The sequence below is a fragment of the Humulus lupulus genome, chromosome 4 (genome assembly GCF_963169125.1).
Source record: "Humulus lupulus chromosome 4, drHumLupu1.1, whole genome shotgun sequence".
In the NCBI taxonomy this organism is placed as follows: domain Eukaryota; kingdom Viridiplantae; phylum Streptophyta; class Magnoliopsida; order Rosales; family Cannabaceae; genus Humulus; species Humulus lupulus.
Genome location: NC_084796.1, coordinates 216,758,380 through 216,778,572, shown reverse-complemented (window position 1 = coordinate 216,778,572; position 20,193 = coordinate 216,758,380). Strand labels below are relative to the sequence as shown.

Genomic DNA, 20,193 nt, shown 5'->3' with positions numbered 1-20,193 from the left:
ATATAGATCAACATATATAAAATATATAAATATATTAACTAAATAATTATAATAAAGGCCATTAACTTATTGAAAATTGTCTTGAAAGGAGGAAAGAGTAAAACAATTCTAATAAATTGGATAAACAGAACATGACAATCTATATATTCCTTTATGTGTTATATTAGAAATATACACCATAGAAGAATTCTACTATCATTTCAAGTGGTTCCTAAATAATTTGAATTAGAAATTTAGTACTATAGTTCTGAGAGATGGAAATTAAGAGCTAGAGAGACTAAAACCAAAATTCAGGAACAGGTTAAAACTGGGGAATGCAATCTTCAACCTGTAAAATGCATGAAATTAGATAACAGATCAGAAGTCCTGAGGTATAAACTTAAGTTAGCATTCCATTTTTAGTGCCCATTTGTGGTTGGCTTGCCTGATTTTATAATATGTAACTACTGGGTTAAGACATATTTCCATGGTTACTATATGAAATTAAACAACTTACCTCAGTTTTAGAATTGTACATCTGTTTTAGTTGTCCTGAGGTAGACGAAAAGGTCAGCTTTAAATCTCTAGGCCCAACTTCAATGGTATCATTTTGTGGATTCTTTATCTTGGAGAGTAAATTCCTGTTTACTGCAATAGTTTGAAAAAGAAACCAGAGCAATTAAACAATTAATGCCTCTTTATGCATACTGTATGATATTGTATCTTAATGGTGAGCTTCATAAGAATCAACTATATGTTCAATATAATTTGACTAGCAAGTTTGAACTCAATTACCTGTACTTTATGCCTTTGAGACAAAGTAAGTATTCCAACCAAGTGATAGTACAGAAAATTGAAAATGAAGCCAATACTTTGGAGCTTGTTTTGGTGATTGTCCCAAGTAAGCTTGTGCATAGAACTTTATCAAGTTCTTTGTAACATTGTCTAAACTTAAATACTTTGCCTTAATTCTAGTGTTCTTTTGACCTGAGTCAGTAAAAAATGCATCTAACTCGGTGTCAATAACAAAGGTTCACAAGAAACAGAAAATGAGACATGACGAGCAAATTTCTTAAGCTAAAAAGTACAGGGAATCCATGATTTTCTGTTTACATGAAAAAAAACACTAAAACACATGTATTTCTACTCCAAACAATAGGATCCAATTTTCAACTTCTTGCTACAACTTAGTAACTCTCCATTAAATATTCAAAACTAAAACACCAAAATCAGAGCATACTTTTCCAATAATATTAACTCTCCATTAAATATTCAAAACTAAAATACTACTTTCTAGTTACCAAATAGCAACCAAAATTGACTTTTCCTACCCTCTTCATGTTTCTTTTCCACTTCTCATTGATAAGTTCTAACAAGACAAATCTATAATTCCTCCCTTTTTCTCTCTACTTGATCAATAATCATGTTCTTCTTTTTACTGAACCTTGGAAGATATTTCTTATTCAGCCTAGGATTTGATTTTGAAACTAAAAGACAAACAATCATTCATTTATAAGCTATTTTGGTTGTACAAATTTTAAATTTAATTTCCCTTACAGCCAAATAGATTATTAGATAGATATGCATGAACCTCAAATGAGATGAACCTCATACCACTAGCTATTTTGCACAACTTAATGATTATATGTGCTAAAGACAAAAAAAATGGAGATGCTTAAAACTTATCAAAGATCTATAAAAGATTTCATTAACCCACTTGGAATCCAAACTATCATGTATTTAGCCTAGGTTAGAGAAATTTCCTAGTTATATTTCTCCAAATAGATAACACAGCCCTGTTACAGCATATACCTTACAAGATACAATTTTCTCTTCCTCTTTTTTTCTTCATTTATTTAAATTATATGCACATACACATACACACAAAAAATATGAGAGCCAAGAGCAGTTATTCTGTAAGGAACACTTTCTTAACCTCCATACCAACTTCTACTTTCTGAGTTTCATGAGTTAGATTAGTTATAAGTTTACAACATAAGTTATCTACCAATATATGTGTATTCATTCTATTTATAGCAGTAGTAAATATATCTTTCTGTAATGCACTTTCAGCTATGCCCTTAAGACGTGAAAATTTATAGAAAATATTTGTCTGATATTGAAAATGTAACAATAGACACATATTGGTGTAGGTTCCTTAACATTTAAAAAATGAATAAATCCTAAATAAGGAGTAACAAAAGCAACAGTGTAACACTAAATCTTCGGGAAACACTGCTAGAACCATTGGAGTTAAAATATAATTGCAACTGCATCAGGGAAACATAAATCAAGAATTTGATTTTGAAGCTTCTCTCCAGTTAATATACAATATGGACTAGCATCCTAGAAACACCAATGACTCAAGAAATCAAGGAAACTGGGACCAAAAAAGGACTTCTGGAAAAATACATAAGAACCACATATATATACCACTTCAACTAATTTGTTTTCAAAGCTTATTATCATAAATTGGCCTGATAATATTTTATAGAAAAAAATAATAATATATATATATACATTGAACTGCAAGAAAGTGCTTACTGATCTTCAAACAACAGTTGGAGGTGCCCCATTAGGCCGGAAAATGTATGCCCCTGAAGCCTGCAAGACAGGTCATTTTAAGTACTGAAGGCATTGCTTGGACAAATTTGGGACTTGAATAACTCGACAACCATAGCACATGAAGTGCTTATCTGAGAATCAGAATCACCAGTGCTTGAACCATACCAGAGATAGCTCTGTTGTATTGGTACATCAACCTTGTAATATATGACAATCAAATGAGCATTATTTTAGCATGCAAATTTTTTTGTCAAGTCAGAGAAAAGAAATAAAAAAGTTCCTTACAGATGTAAAATTGACATATAAACTTAAGTTAGCATTCCATTTTTAGTGCCCATTTGTGGTTGGCTTGCCTGATTTTATAATATATAACTACTGGGTTAAGAAATTGACATCATTAACCTGGTGGAAATTGTGATTCTCACACAATGAAAAATTAAAAATCTCACCTTAGTATCCATTGAAGGGTAAGGAAATCTCAAAATTTTACCAAACTTTTCCCTTCTGGAATGTCTTCTTTTGTTGGTGGGCAGTAACTGATATTGAATAATTAACACTGTTTAAATAAATTTAAAGAAGATAAGGACAATGGAAATAAGTAGACCAGAAATAGCTGCATCAGTCTAGAGAAATATGACGATTAGAGAAATTTAAGAGATTGAAGCAATTTCAATAGAAATACTGGGTTATAAGAGGCTACAAATACATATACATGAAGAGAAATACTACTCTCTCATGAAATAAATTAAAAAATCATAACTGAGAAAAAGATAGATTCATTTACCTTTGAAAAGAAACTCTAAAATATTAATGAGTTAAAATGAAATCTAATGCAAGTTCCGATTATGAATGAACTAATTGTTGAAGCCATTCAACTTACTGCTAGAGCTTTGGCCGAATCTCCTTCAGTCAAAATCAAGGTACATTTTTCAGAGTTCCTTCCTTCGACTTTATTAGCATCCTCCAGCTTATTGATATTGTGAACCCTTTCTGTCTTAGCTCCATCTGTTTTCTTAAGATCCTTAATCTGATTGAAGTTGGCCCAGGAAAGAAGACTATCCACAATGCCAGACTTTGCCACTGCAAGTTTAAAAGGTAAAACATAAACAAAGATACAGAAAGTAATGATAAGAGTGCATCTACATAAACAAGCAAAGAGCTTCTCGAACCTTTCTTTAAGAACTCTGGTGGGAGTTCACATTTAGACCCAAAACTGCTTGGACGAATGGTAAGAGTTTCTTTAGTTTGAGAATCAAAAGCAGGATTGTCAATAATAGCATTGACAAAAACCCATATATAATTCTTCACATTGTGGGCTTTCAAGTTGGCATTCTTGTTCTTCTTATTTACAAGAATCATGACATGATTAGTGATCTGACTTGTGACGTGATCTACATGAGTTCCACCCTTAATTATGGCAATCGAATTTACAAAGCTAACCCGGTTTAACAAGAGAAAACAATAAGAATAAATCACCCTTAAAAGTGCAGAACAACATGAAAGTACTCTCATTTAACATAAAAATTCAAATACCTGTTGAAATTGCCCATCACTAAGGCTCACACAAACCTGCCACCTGTCATTCACTTTCTCTGTGATCCTGTAGAGAAATGGTCAAAAGAGTATGTTAGCAAAAAAGATAACAAATGAAGAAAAATGAAACACAACATAAGCTCAAGGGCCATTACTCAGATAAGAAAATGAAACACACCAAATAGATTCACATAATAATACAATATTTTGATCCTAAATTATTATAAATTCACTCTTTGAATGAATCTCAATGGTCTTAAGAGTAGTGGAATCATAAACATATGATTATGTGCATATAAATATAATATCATAATGTAAGAAGCAATAAAGAGCACTACATATGCTTGTGTGCATGTAAACATAGCTGCATGATGTAAGATATATATAAGATCCAATGGCCTAGAATCTATAAGAGATATTTTTTATATCCAAAGAAACAGATAGCTAATATGATGTAAAAGATGACTTTTAAGAAAGCTTTTTCAAACCCCAAAGGAAGTAGGGAAAGAGAGGGGGGCAGGTAAGTGTACAATAAAGAAATCAAGAAAAAAAAGGTATGCACAGAAATAAATTAAGTAAGAAAATTGGAATGCATCATTGCGGAGTAAAAATAATTCGAGAGTAGATTAAAAAGGAGAACAAAAAATTGTACCTGTGACAGCATATAGAGCACATAAAGCATGGAAATCAAGAGAGCGATATATATGCTGTCACTAATAATTCACATGGTAACTACCAGACCGACCACTAAAAGAAAACTTTTTAACAAAAGGCAATCAAATACATCGTATAAACAATGAAGCATTCTTCAGTAACAATGATACGGTATTAAGCTTGTCAACAAGTATCATATTTACTTTAAAAATTTTGTTTAAACAACATTAAATAAAAAATTGGAAGGTGTATACAAATGGATCTCATGGGAGAAGGAATACTTATAAACGATGTAATTAATAAGTGAGAAAGAGAACGTACCTCATAGCATCGACGAATGTGAAGCTTCTTCAAATTCCTGCAGCCTTTGGCTATATAACAAATTGCTTCATCTCCAATACTTGAGCAATCGACTAAATCAAGCGCTTGTAAGAGCTTGCAACCCCTTCCAATCTCGAGAAGGGCACGGTTGCTAATCCTTTGGCAGTACAACAAAGTCAATTCAGTAAGAAGCCTGCAATTATCCAGGATATACGGAACAAGCATAATTTAGTGGAACAAATAACCGAGCTTATCCTAACACAAATTAATCTACTTTTACGTAAAATGATAAATAAGAACAACTAATTTGCACAAAGCAAAGATTATAATTACTTCTCCAATCAAGTTGTTTAAACAAATAGTTCACATATCATGGAAAGGAGGAAATGTCATATTATTAATACACTAGTAATATCATGGAACTAAACATAACTCAAGAATAGTCAATGTGTGTAACTTAAACGTGAACTCCATCCTATTCATTCATAGTATTACCTCCTATTATACCAATTTTAATTCAAGCTGGGAGAGATACATACGAGCAAGATTTCCTAATGAATTCCAGTCCCAGAGTACCAATATTGTGGCACTCATTAACTGTAAGATGAGTAAGTTGCTTGCAACCAGTGGCAATAGCTTCCAAACCCTTGTCACTTAGGAAATAGCAGTCACTTAGAGTGAGATCTTTTAGCTTCTTACATCCATTCCCAATGGCACGTAAACCCCTGAGTTTTAAAATCAGGATGAAATGAAAGAATAAGTACTAAACTTACTAGAAAATAGAATAAAGATATGAAAAAAATCCAAGATGTTATCACATCTCTTCTATCTTATAAACTAAGGTACCCAATAACATTTAGAGGCAATCAATAGAAAAATTGAAAAATGAACCTAAGAGCAAATGAAATAGACAAAAAAAAAGTACACAAGATTTAATTTGTTCCAATGAGTTCTATGGTTACAGATTCTTCATACCTCTAATCAGATAGCACATTGCTCGACAATAAATGACCAAAAACACATATCAAATAAAGATGTAAAAACTGAGGTGAGAAATATTAAAAAATGGCACTAACTTATCTGTGAATCTCTGGAAACTATATAGAGCTAATAACTCCAATGACGCACAAGAAGTGCCTACAGCTTTCAAAGCCTCATCAGTAACATTGATGCATTGTAGCTTCAATACTTTAAAAAATGGGCATCCTTGGGTTACAGCAAGCACCCCTTTGTTGTGCATGAACTCAGAATCTAAAGAAAGGGTCTCAAGAGACTTGTAATGTACGCCCACTGCTTCCAGTGAGACATCAGTTATCTTAGCACAAGCATCAATACCAAGAGCTTACAATGAATTCCCACAACCAAGAGCTATTGATCTTTTTGGACTTTGGAGGTCAGACCACCGAAAAATGACTTTAGAGACTTTTGTCCATTATGTCAATATAGTCTATCTACAACCGGTGTCTGGTCTCTTTCTACATAGCACCTTTAACTTCCATATTTGTTCGAATAGCTAGCTAATGCAGTAAGAAGTTTCAATTGTAAGCGAATTCCAAGAATAAGACAAGTCATTTTCTAAGTATATATGGACAAGAACCATGAACATGAAGGAATGAACATTACAAGAGAAAAAGCAGGTAAAGCTCTCTCACCAGTCCACACCATTATTCAGATAACTGAACAAGCTATTAAATGTATATCATTTGTAGTGGTACTTGAAAAAGAGAGTGAATAAGTAGAAATAAAATAGTTAATGACACTAGAAACCATGAAAGAAACATCCAAAGGAAATGAAAAATCTGACCTGCATTGTATGAACAAGCAACCAGATGATCTTTCAACATAGTATTTGCAAGTTGGACACCTTTTCCACTGCTTATTCTGAGCAAGGTTCTTCAACAGAATATCTTCCTTCTCTCTCTCGTCCTTATTCAACTTCTGAAACTCCGCACACTCAATCCGTTCATGCCAAGGAACCTTACACTGCGCGCAAAACATTCTATAGCAACTTGGGCACTCCGAGCTCGTTATGACCTCTTTTCCATCATCGATCGACATCACTGAGCAATCCTTGTACAGATAGTAAAACTTTTCAGTCCCAAGAATCAGAGCCCCACACAACGCCGTGTCCCACCTGTCAAACACCTCCGGGGGAAGTATTGAACGACAATACTCGGGCTCCAATGACCCGTTACAACCAAAAATAGGGTAATCGATTCTCGTAATGTTATCTTGAAGCTTTGAAGCAACGTACCTGGCCATGCACCCAGAACAGTAAGAATGGCTACAACCTTTGATCCTAAATGACTCACTTCTAGACTTGGGTTCCGCACATATCTCGCAAACGAAAGATGGGTCATTGTTGGAATTTGAAGACTGCCCATTTTCGAAGCGTGGTGCGACTAAGGCGCTCTAGGGATAGCCACCGCTTGCAGACGAGGGAACAAGCGTCACGGCTGGGTTTAGAATCAAGCAGGCGGAAGAAGAAGAGGAAGACGGTGGCTGATACTGAAACCCTAACTAGAATCAAGCAGGCGGAAGAAGAAGAAGAAGAGGAAGAGGAAGACGAGGGATGGTCAGAAGTGTGCTAGAAAATTGTTTAGAGCCTTGGAAATAAAAAAATAGAGGCAAATAAAAAAGTAAAAAGTAGAAGATAATTTGGCTCCAAAATTTTGGTACCGCCAATTTTGATACGGCCAATTTTTTTTCCCACCTATTATTTTATTATTTGATGTATTATAATACTTTTTCAATACTATTATATTCATGTGTCATGGAAAGGGGTATTTGGTGTAGTGTTAGATTCGGAGCTTGAGCGTGTGTATCAAGGAGAACTTCATTCAATTTAACCATTGCTTTGATACCAACTGTAATGACCCAACTATTTCTAAGACATTGGACCATTAAAACTACTAGACATAGCTACCACTTTTGAGAAAACATACATAAGAAATAATCATAACTTTATTAAAACCCCAATATAATATTGTGCATATTACAAAATAAAATATAAGATACGGTATGGGTACCCATTATTTGATAAAACATAAAACATAAACTTTAAATACTAGTTGTGGAATTACATCAAAAACATAATTTAAAAGACTAAAAATAAATAACGTCGTCCTCGATCGACACGCTGTCCATTCATTCCATTCATCCTCAACACACAAGCCAAGCTACCAAGAATCCTTCCGCCTCCATAATCATTTTCCTGCATCACACTAAAAATAAAGGAGTGAGCCTAATGCCTAGCAAGGAAAATCTACTAACAATCATATAACATATACTACAAAACATATATCATATAGGACTATAATGGCCATCATACTTCTTGGGGCTTGTTAGCAAAGCAAGTCATATGCCCATAAATTTGTGGGGCTTGCTAGCTAAGCAAGTCATATGCCGATAAATTCTTGGGGCTTGCCAGCTAAACAAGTAATATGCCCAAGGACTATAAAACATACTATACATATACATATCATAAAATAAACATAACATAACATAAACATAACATATAAGCACATAAAATCTATCATATTTTCCTTACCAAAAGCCAGGATTTTTGGGAACAAGAATGAGATTAGAACACTCCTATAAACCAACAGTAAAAATGGTGAGAATCTCTAAAGAATAAAGATGAATATGAGAACTAAACCATCAAGAAGGAACTTACCAAGAAGGACCTTAAGTTTCAAGAACATAAATACCTAATCAAGAATCATAAACAAGAGTTAGGATATGAATAAAAAGAAACTAAAGAAAACTAATGAATCATAAAGAACTGGACTTAAGGAATAGGAATACCTTGAATGACCTTATGGATTGGCCTAAACCTCAATACCGAAATCACACTATTTCTCACTTCCCAAGTGTTTATAAAAGCTTAGAATGATAAAACTTTAACCAAAAACCCAAGTGTATCTCTCTATAGTAACACTAGCACCTTGGAGGCTCTGATCAAATGCTTGAAGAATGAAGAAAAAGGCTGAGCACTAGGTCCTATTTATAGAGTTCGTGGAGTGAAACTAACCCCTTTTAATTTGAATAAATAAATGATTATAAAATGAAAATTATTTGAATTTTTGTTCAACTGACGCCCAGAACTCGGTCAAAATCGTTCAAAGGCGGGTCTAAGTTGTTAAGGGTATTTTTAAATTCAAAAATCACAAACTTTACAAAAATTATCACTAGAGGCGATATATCGCCCACCTATAGGCGATATATCGGCTCTACCCTAATCCCGAGCCCTGTTTGTACGTTCGTGAAAAGTCGACGTGTTTTCCATATCTTCTGTAGGCAATATATCGGTCCCTATGCTGCGAAATATTGGCATACGTTGATATATTAAACACATATTTGCACTTTTTCCGCATAATTTGAATTAGATAAATAGATTTAACTAAGGTATAATACGATCCTAACAACTGCTGGAAGGTTCTAGAGCTTTTATATCTTTCTTTTATTTAAACTATCCATCAAAATACTTAATTCCTTAATAATCATGATTATGACAAGTGTCATGCTCTTAATGGCTCTATCTAAACCTTAGGTTATAATAAATAATATATCTAGAACCATCAATAATAATCAAACCTTATGTTATAATTAATATTCATAAACTATAGGTTAAACTTATAAAATCCACAATTGTTGCTATGAGTTTCCAACTAAGTCCCGTCTTGAACCAAAATCCACAGTAACTAACATACTACTAACTAATACTAACTACTACTACTACTATCTAGCTAGCTAAGGAAATATTCTGGGGAGGTTTTGAGCTCGTTCCTTTGTGTGTTGTAGCACCCCCTTCACCTACACGTGCACCCTTATTACCTACAAGACGAGGTTCTATGGCATGTGAGGAATTGTTTGGCATTCCTCCGGGGGTCGAGTTTGTAGACTTATCTTCAGACTCAGAGTCCCCCAAAAACAACCCTCACCAAGACTATGACACTTTGAGGCATGCCCGTATACGTCACCTTGAGCACATGGCTGAACTTAGGTGTAAAATTTGGGTGGTGGAGAGTGAAATAGATTCAATTTTGAGGGGTGATAAAGTTACTTTCTCCTTTGACCTTAGTGACCACATTGCAAACCTTGGAGTGAGCCTTTTTGATCTACAAATGGATTTGGAGTTCATGGACGAAAACCTCTTGCCCCGTTCTCCCCTTCTAGTTGTCATGAGGTCACCCCGGGTTCCCCTCAACCCTTGTCTTCAATTCACCCTTGCTCTGCACTTCCACTCTCAGCGACTCGGTGGAAAACTCTTGCTACAAAGAAAAAATGGAGGTTAAAGTGCTCTGTTTCAACCTCACCTTTTTCTTTGGCTTTTGCAGATATGTCGAAGAAAGTGCAGCAATAGGTAGCTCCCGAGGGGCCAGATTCTGGTCCTCTGCTGGCGTCTTCTATTGTGTCCAACGTGTTAGAGAACCGGCTGTTGGAGATATCTGAGAAATACCATATTGGCAAGGAGTACAAGCTATATGTTCCTTCCAACAAGTGTCGGGCTGATAATCCCCCCCAGGGTACGTGGCCATGAGTGAGCATATCCTGAAGGCGGGTGGGACCATTCCCTTACACCCATTCTTCGTCATGATCCTTAACCATTTCGACCTTGCTCCGCTCCAGCTGAAGCCTAAGAGCTGGCTAACCTTAAGCTGCCTATACATGGCATTTATTGAGCTCAACCACCGTGCTCCTAAGGCTCAAGAGGTGCACTTTATGTAAAACCACATGCCAACCCCTAAATCCAAAGGTTTCTATTTCTTGCAAAAAGCTAATTCTTAGGTTTCCCTCATAGAGGGCTCTGTATCCAAACTGGGGTCCTAGAAGCAGGACTTTTTCTTCGTGAAAGGTCCCCTTTTTGTACGTGAACACTTTCACTCGTCCCAAAGTAAGTATTTCAAGCTTTTCTTCCTTTTACCTTGAATTTGTTATTTTGGGACTTATGCTCATATTGGTAACTGTGTTGATTATGCAAAGAACGTTGGTGTCCCCGACATTCCTGAGTTGGAGGCAGCACCAGTGGACACCTTTCTTGATGTCGACCCTGCTAAAAAAATGGATGCCCGTCTCTTCACTATGGCCAACCTTAACCGCTATGGTTTGTCCACAGTTTCAGATCCCGATTCGTTGTTGCATATTTTCGAACGAAGGAAGAAGGCAACTTTAGTCGAACTTCACTTGGATGGGGATGATGCAAATTGGGTGCCTAAGGAGGTTTCCCCAGAATCCAGATTCCCACCCTGATCATCTCCGTCTCCCAGGGGGTGCCCTCCTTTGGTCCCTATGGACTGTGACATGGCTTCTCATTCCTGCGATCCACAAGCCATGCCAAGGTGCTTCTTCATGCACTTTTATGAGGAATATGATACTCTTCCTCATGCTCCCATCAATCTTGGTCCGTCGGGGACCCATTTTTCTGGTGTTCCTTTGCCTCCTCCTCCTTTGGTGAGTGGGTCATCTGTCCCTGCTTAGCCGTGTGCCCCTGATTTGGAGGGGAAACCTTGGGTGGGTCGTATGGCGGCCTCTTATGAGCAAAGGTAACCCAGGTCGCCGAAGGTATTCCTGAGACCGAGTGGAGAGGTCTTGGAAATTTTTCCATGTCGAAGCTTTGGGAGACCCTTGTGCGCTCCACAACTTGGGTGAGTTCATGCGTCTTACATTAGTCTTACTCTTTCTTTTCTTTTTATGGTTTTGAGTTCTTTATTTGCTCACCAATATTTTTTTTCTTTTTTCTTTCTTTCAGGCATCTTTGGTGGCTCAAAGCTTTGCCGACTCGGCGTAGGACCTCTCCTTGTCGAACGCTAAAAGGGACCGTCTCATGGTAAAAGTTCAGGAGCTTGAGAGGGAGTTTAATGACACCAGGATCAAGCTAGAGAAGGCCTTGGAGAAGGCCTCTTCATCTTCAAAAAAGAGGAGGAGAGCGGAAACCAAGGTTGTGATGTTGCGGGAGAAGGTCCCTCGTCTGGAGGCTGATCTTTAGGGAGCGGAAACCAAGGTTGCAACGTTGCAGGAGAGGATCACTATCCTGGAGGCGAATTTGGCCGAGATCGAATACAAATCTATAGAGTGCACCCTCTATTGAGTGTGGAGGCAAAATCCTAACTTCGATTTCTCCTCCTTTGGTGGGCATGTTGTCGCCAAGGTGGCAGAGTGGAATGCTCGCGGCGGGAGGCCTTGAGATTTTGCTTCTGCATTTGTTATCCTTTAATTTGATTTGGTTGTATGCTCATTTGAGCTTATCATTTTTTTTTAACTTTCCTAAGTCCTGCCACGTTATTGCAACTTTATATATATATATGATCATTTATTTTGGCTTCTCTATGCTTGAAGTCCTTTTGAGTTGGCAAAAAGGGGTACAATAGGTCTCTTTTTTTTTTACTTTTTATTTATTATGCTTGAGGTCCTTTTGAGCCCATGCGAAGGGGTTCGATAGTTTTCTCTTTGGTGCACCTTGATTGTATTTATAAGGATATGTTGACCCTTTGGGAACTAGTCATCCTTTTATATACTTTTACGTGTTCTTATTATTTCTTGCCAGAAGTGTCCTACTCGTCATTATGCATAATACTATCTTCTCAAGGATCTCTTTTAGGACCCTTTTTGGCTAGTCATCTTGGTGGCCACTCTAGGCTTATTGGTGGATGATCTTCCTGAGGCCTTTCCTCTCATGGAGGCATCAGCCTTTACTAGGAGGCTCTTCCTGAGGTCTTTCCTCTCGTGGAGGTATCAACCTTTATTAGGAGGCTCTTCCCGAGGCATTTGCTCTCGTGGAGGTATAATCCTTTACTAGGAGGCTCCTCCTGAGGCCTTTCATCTCTTGGAGGCATCAACCTTTACTTGGAGGCTCTTCTTGAGGCATTTCCTCTCGTGGAGGTATCAACCTTTATTAGGAGGCTCTTCTTGAGGCCTTTCTTCTCGGGGAGGCATCAGCCTTTATAAGGAGGCTCTTCTTGAGGCCTTCCCTCTCGTGGAGGTATCAACCTTTATTAGGAGGCTCTTCCAGTAGGACCTTTTCACCCTCTTGATGTTCATAACTTGTGAACTCGAGAGATGCCTTGCAAGGTTTTCTTCCTTGTATTTTTTTATAAAGGTCTCTTTTAGAACTATTTATGGCTGTGTACCCTACCCCCAAGTGGTTGGCGAGATTTATCTTGTCAGGCACTTTGTTAATTCCAATTGGTGATAGGTACACAAAAGTTAGATAAGTGCTCAGGTAAATGAGGAGTGTGACATGCCAATAAAAAAAACATATTCATTAAAAATAAGGATAGTACATAGGTATTTGTGGCGACGATGTTCTTACTACATATCAGGGCATCTAAGTTACCCCTCTAATTCATAGTTGTTAGGGGGCTAACTATGGTAACCCTTTTGACTTACCAAACTAAAAGTGGAGCTTTACGCAATGTTCTTTCTCAGGCACGTATGGACAACCATCAATTCTGATATCCTCAGTTACTTTGGGGTTGAACTCTTTCGGGTTTGCGCTCCCATGCACTACCATCGCCATAAGTTATGGCAGTCTCGTGGTTGTGCAAAGGGACGTGTTATAACATTCCCATGCTTATTTATGTTCCCCTTTCACGCTCGCCACCCCCCAGGAGTTGGGAATTTTATGGCCAAGTGGTATACTGAGGTTATCGCCTTCAATTCTCTCAGGGAGGGCCTCCCTAATACCACGTTGAAGGCCGAGGAACAACTTACTATGACAAAGTTCATCATTATAATGGTTTGTCTGGGTGGCTCTCCCATGGTGAGAGTTGACTCGATTGTGCCCAGGGGTTATATCGAGTCTCCTGTAAACCCATACAGGGAGGTGTTACAGGGCTTTAGGTTCCTGATACCCAGTCCCATCTTCTCTAAGGCCAGACGATATAGGATGTCTACAGAGCTTCCATTGTCCACCAGGACCCGATGTACCCTCATGTTTGCAAGCTGAACAGTCAACACCAAGGGGTCATTGTGAGGGTTACTGAATCATTTTCCCCTTTAAAGTTTTTTGGGGGTCCTTGTTCTAAGCTTAGCATGCATGAGGGTGGGCTTTGTCTGGCTTCCTTGGCGTACCTATATCGCCCTTTTCTCGATTTTCTTCCGAATCTTGGTCCTCCAAAGATCGTCCTCACCTCTCCTTACACTTCTGGGGCTACATCTCGTGCTCATGGCAAGGGTGGTCTATCAGTTGGTCTTTCATTTTCTATTTGGACGTATCTACCCAAGTGCCCCCTGCGTAAGAGGTCCTCTATTTCCACCTTTAAATGAGTGCATTTCGCGGTGGTGTGGCCAATGTCTTTATGATACTGACAGTGATTTATAGGGTCTCTCTTTTATTGATATTTCTTCATTGATGGGGGTCTCCTGAAGGGGACTTGATTCTTGTTTTCTATGAAGATAAGCTCCCTAGTATGCGTCGGGTCAGTGTAGAAGGTATTGGATGTTTGCCTAGGATTACCTCCGTGTTTGTGCTTCCTCTGGTGGTCATCTCTTGGGCCTTCGTACACTCTTTTCTTTTTTGCGTCAATCGAACTTTCAGGGGCTAAGGGCTTGAAAAGTGATGCCTTCAAGTTCTCATTGTTGTCTTCGACACGAATGTACGTTTGTGCCCACTTGTAGAAATCGTCTAAGTCTGTGACCTCCCTTTTGAGCATATTATCCCAGAGCTTACTACCTGGGAGCACTCCGGCCGTGATCGCCTTCTTGAGTTCTCCCCTGGTCAGGCTTCCCACTTTAGCCGCCTCCATGTTGAACCTGTGGATGTAGCTCTTCAAGCTCTCTCCTTCACCTTGCATTATATTAGCGAGACTAGTGCCCGGTAGGGTATAATCGCATACGGCATGATGTTGTTAGAGAAACTCATCGGAAAATTGTTGCCATGACCTAATAGACCCTGGTCAAAGTCTTTTACACCATTTGTACGTAGGTCCTTTTAACGTGACAGTGAAGCAGTGGCACCTAGCCGTGCTATTAATTCCTCTCAATTTCATTAGGTCATTGAACGCGTCTAGATGGTATTTGGGGTCCATATTTCTCTCATAAGGGTTCATATGAGGTTCTATAAAGTTGGCTAGGAGCCGTTCCAACTGAATTTCTTGCGTGAAGGGTGACTCGTATTCGAACTCTTTATCGGTAATGTGCCCCCAGACACCATGATGATCTTGCTTCGATGGCTCCTCATCTCAGTGTCTGGCTCCTGTCACCTCCTTTTCAAGGAGGCTCTCAGCTCGATAGGGTCGACCTTTCTCTTTTCTATACCTTTCAGAGAGGCCACATGAGTTGTTGTCCTTACTTCTGACCTCTTTCTATTGAGCTTTTCTCTTAGGTCAGGTGGTGCCTCCCTATAGGTGACTTCGGCTTCATTATGAGGGTTAGCATTGTTCTTCATCTCTGGCTTCTAGGGCTACTTCGCCTTCCCAGGATGTTCACACTGCTTTTTCCGAGGGGTATTACTAGTGGAGAGCCGAGTCCTCCCATCATCCATAGGGACCATGGTTTCTCCACCCTCTGGGCCTTTTTCCTTTCGTCTAGGAAGAGGCACGCTTGATTTTCCTTGTAGCAGGTCGTTCAACACCTCTTTCATATTTTCTAAGGTGGTTTCTAGCCTTTGGTTCTCCCGGTGTAACTCATGTATCTCCTCTTCGTAAAATTGAGACCTAGAGCTCAAGGTTATAGAATGCACTCGGTGACTCTTGTCCGGCCTGTGCGTTGATGGACCTGGATCTTTCCAGCCGGAGTTCGGCACCTGTGGTGGCCTTCGAGGCGGAAGCTCTCCAGCATCTATCACGAGAGCAGCCATGGATCGCAGACGGTTCTCATCAGGCTGGACAGCTGGGGATGAAGCCTCCCTTTCATCTCCAGGAATCGTGGGCTCCTTTGGTGCATCCACATTTTTGTGTGGCGGAGGATTCTTCATGGAAGGTTTTTGTTGATCTTCGTCGAGGTGGACCTCCACCTCACGTGGCTCTCTCCGTCACTTAGAGCGTCTTGGCATCTTTTCCTGCCGGAATCAAGGGAAGAACAATGGCTTGGCACTTATCCTTTCCACAGACGGCGCCAAATTTTTTACGGTAGAAACTCGTCAATGAAATATGGATGGAAAACTCAAAGAATTAATCAAAACTTAATGAACGCAAAATTACTTGTATAAATATGAAGGAAAATTGCAAGTGAACAATAGAAGAAAAACACGTATATGGCTCTTAGAATAGTTTGATATTACAAGAATTTTCCAACCCCTTAGATGGATAGGTGAAGATCGATTTATAGATTGGCTCTAATGGTCTTGGATAAAAGGTGGTCCCAAGGGACAAGAAGGTACTTGGGTACGCTGTCATGGTGGTGGCACTGGTCGTGGTGGAGCAGAGGGTTGTGGTGTCGATGCTGATAAATGGCCAGAAGCTTGCAGGTCATGCCACCACTCCTCGTACCTGCACTTCTTGCCGGGGACATATGTCAGAGGTTGGCTGAGAAGGACCACGTTAGGTACCTTGCACGTATGACCACTACTTGTCTTGCATGGGGATAGGGTCTGCCATCTGTGGTTTTCAAGTCCGTACCTCCGTATTCATTTCATACCTCCAGGAGAATGGAAGGCGAAATCCTCCCAAGGCCCGTGGCGTGAGGCCCCTACGTGCGAGGCCAAGCCGTGGTGCGTGGGGATGCTACGCATGAGACACTGTGGCGTGAGGCCCCTGCACGCGAGGCAAAGTCGTGGTGTGCGGGGCTGGTGTGCGTGAGATGATGTGGTGCACGGGGCTGCTCTAAGCAAGACACTGTGGCGCGAGGCCCCTGCGCACGAGGCAGAGCCATGGTGCGCGGGGCTGGTGTGGACGAGACGATGTCATGCATGGGGCTGCTGCACACGAGACACTATGGCACAAGGCCCTTGCACGCGAGGCAGGGCCATGGTGCATGGGGATGGTCCGTGCAAGATAATGTGGTGCACAGGGCAACTGCACACTAGATGCTATGGTGCGAGGCGGAGCCGTGGTGTGTGGGGCTGGTGCGCATGAGATGATGTGGTGCACGTAGCTGCTGCATGCGAGACGTTGTGATGCAAGGCCTCTGCACGCAAGGCAGAGCCATGGTGTGTCGGGCTGCTGCACGCGAGATGATGTGGTGCACGGGGATGTTGCGCGCGAGACACTATGGCGTCAGGCCTTTGCGAGCAAGGCGAAGTCGTGAGTCACCTACGAGGCATGGGGAACCTTCCATGTGTGCGATCCTGTTGGCGCGAGGCCCTCTCGGCATGAGGCCCCTCTGAGGCACGGGGCACCTTCCAGGCGCGAGACCCTCTTGGCGTGAGGTGCTTTTCACGCAAGACCCTCTTGGCGAGAGACGAAGGCCTGTTGCTCAAGACCTTGTCTCACTTGGTTTTGTCGCGGGGCTCTTAGCGGGAGGTGCCAGGTCGGGCCTTGTCACTTGCATCTCAAATCTATTGTTTGAAGGGCACAAGGCGGGAGTCTTATGCAACTAGGATTTTGGTATCTATAAAAAGTTATATGTTGTTGTTGATTAATGATTTTTTAGTGACTTATTTATTAGAGTTTATAGGTCTAAAGCTATATTTATACCTCATTTTATGTTTAGGTTAATTAGTGGCTCATTTGAATGTTTTTAATTTGTTTAGTATTAAATTATTTATTAATTAATTTTAATTTTGTAGGTTGAGGTTTTGTTGGAGTGAGATTTTATGGTGATGTTTGCCTCAAAATTTTTATTTCAAACACAAATTTGAGGTAATCAAGTTTCTAAAATTACAAAAATAAGTTATATATCTTTAGATATTTAGTGATAATTTATTTATTAATTATTAATTTAATTTTTTTAGTTGTGTGGATTTAATAACAAAGTGGATTGCTAAGTGATGTAATTTTGCTAGCTTGGATTATTAATTGCAAGATGTACATATATATTCTTTTACTTCTACTTTTAATATTATTAAACAAATGTTAGAGGAGTTTGAATATCTTAAATATTCATCCATAGCGAAGTAGGATCTGAGATTTAAATTGTTTGTTGCGGTTATAACGAAAGGTATAGAACTTGTGTGTTTTAGTGAAGTAGGTTCTAAAAAATTTGGTTGTGTGCTACAGAGCTATAAGGAAGAAACTTATTGTATGTTGTTTGAATTATTTGTTTTTCTATTCACATACAGATGGTTAGGTCACTAATATAGAGGAAATGCTGCCTGATCTTATCTAGGATTAACCACAACAATTTTGCTTATATATTACATGAAAATATTACGTATATTTAGAGGTGCTATAAATATATCCTAATAAAAAACACAAGGCGACAATTTTACAAGTCTAACACAAAGAGGCAGCAAGTGAAAGTACTTAGCACCAAATGAAAATGAAAAAAATCACTTTGTTTCCTCTCTCTCTCTCACTCACTCGGTTTTAGCCCATCCCTAATCTCTCAACTCCATCACCCTAATCACGCCTCATCCTCTCTCTCTCATTTTCATTTTCTTAGTTCCCTCTCCATTCTCCATCGCTCTCTTTCTCATCGAGTCTATCGTCTCTCTCCGTCATGCATGCTTTGAAATTTGACCATGATCACACCTAGCTAAAGCTATTTATTTAGGCATTTAGCTTTGAAATCCGACCACATCCATGCCTAGCTAAAGCTCTCTCTCTCACAGAGTCTATCGACTCTCTCTTCCTCACTTCGCAATACTCTAAAGTCCTACTGAACAACACCGCGTTTAGTCTCTCTTCACTCTTTCTTGTTGAGCTATTGGAGCACACATGAGCACGGAGCAGCTAAAGCAAGACCCAGGTAACCCAATCACTCACGAAGTTGTTTGTTTCTGGTGCAGGTTCTTTTTTCTTTCTTTTTCAGATTTCAAATTAATATCAATAATGTGTTTTGAATATAATCAATATTATATTGATTATATATATATTTGTTTCTAATTGAGAAAACAGAGAGAAAATTAAAACTAGAGAGGTTGTAAGCTAGCTTATTCAAACACTCATAGGGCCTCTATTTCTCACACTCTCCTCTTTCCCTCGCCTCTCTCAAATTCTCACCTCACTGACGCCTCTCTTGGAGTAGCCCAAGAGATTAGGCATTTTGATTTTTTTTCACTTTGATTTTGATATTTGGTGTTTTGGTTTGTTTAGTAAAACTTGTATTAATTTTTGTTTTGGTATTTGGGTATTATCAGTGGGTATAAGTATTGGTTTCTCCCCTCTCTGTTGATCTGGTTCTTCGGTCCCTTGTTTCGCAGTCACATATTATTAATGAATAACTAAATAATAGGTGCTTGTCATTCTTTTTTTTATTTTGTCTTTTATGTACATAAAATAATGTTAAGAAAGTTATTGAAGCCAATAAAGTCATATCGTATTGATAAAGGGGTTATCTTCTCTTTTTTGTCCAAATGTGTATATTATATATAGATAAGATATATGAAATTAAATATGCTTTTATATGAAAGCTAATGATATGACTCGTGACACTATATTCTTATGAACTAAGTTTTCCTTTTGTGTTGTGTTATTTATTATAATAAACGATAGCTCTTAACATAGTTTGTGTAGTTTATTATTTGTTTATATTTGAAATCATTAAAAGTGTAAATAAAATTGCTAATCAATTTAGAAATAAGCACTTGGACATTTTTAAGTACACCTAATATAGCACGCGTAATATATGACAAAGCATAATAATGTTTTATTTTATTTTCGGATTCCATATATTCATGTTAAGTCGACAGTCAATCTATAAAATTAGTCTTTCACACTCTGATTCTCATATTCCTTTCATACTTTTCTTTTATATGCTTATCATGTTTTATTTTAATTAATTGTTTAAATTAATCACCACCTATTGTCTCTCTTGGTTCAATATTAAGAGCAATACTCTATAATATATATGAAGTTTTGTAGTGGTTCGAGTTGTGATTCACTGAATTTTGGTATCCTTTAGTGGATTTTAACCTTTTTTTTAATAATAAAGAATTGCTAAATAAATGAATGCGCTGTTAATAGAAAATCATTTTGTTTGGTTTTAGGTGTTTTTCACTTTTTAATGAATTTGTTCCTACTTTTCTCTATCATCACTAGAATGGTCAAGAAGCTAAACTGATATTCTATATTACAATAGAAAGTATTCTTATATAGTTTT

General features: G+C 38.5%; 1 pseudogene; it reads right to left on the bottom strand.

The window, feature by feature from the left end:
* Positions 1-4,123: 4,123 nt before the first annotated feature.
* On the bottom strand, positions 4,124-10,649 carry LOC133832893 (F-box/LRR-repeat protein 12-like; annotated as a pseudogene).
* Positions 10,650-20,193: the final 9,544 nt, after the last annotated feature.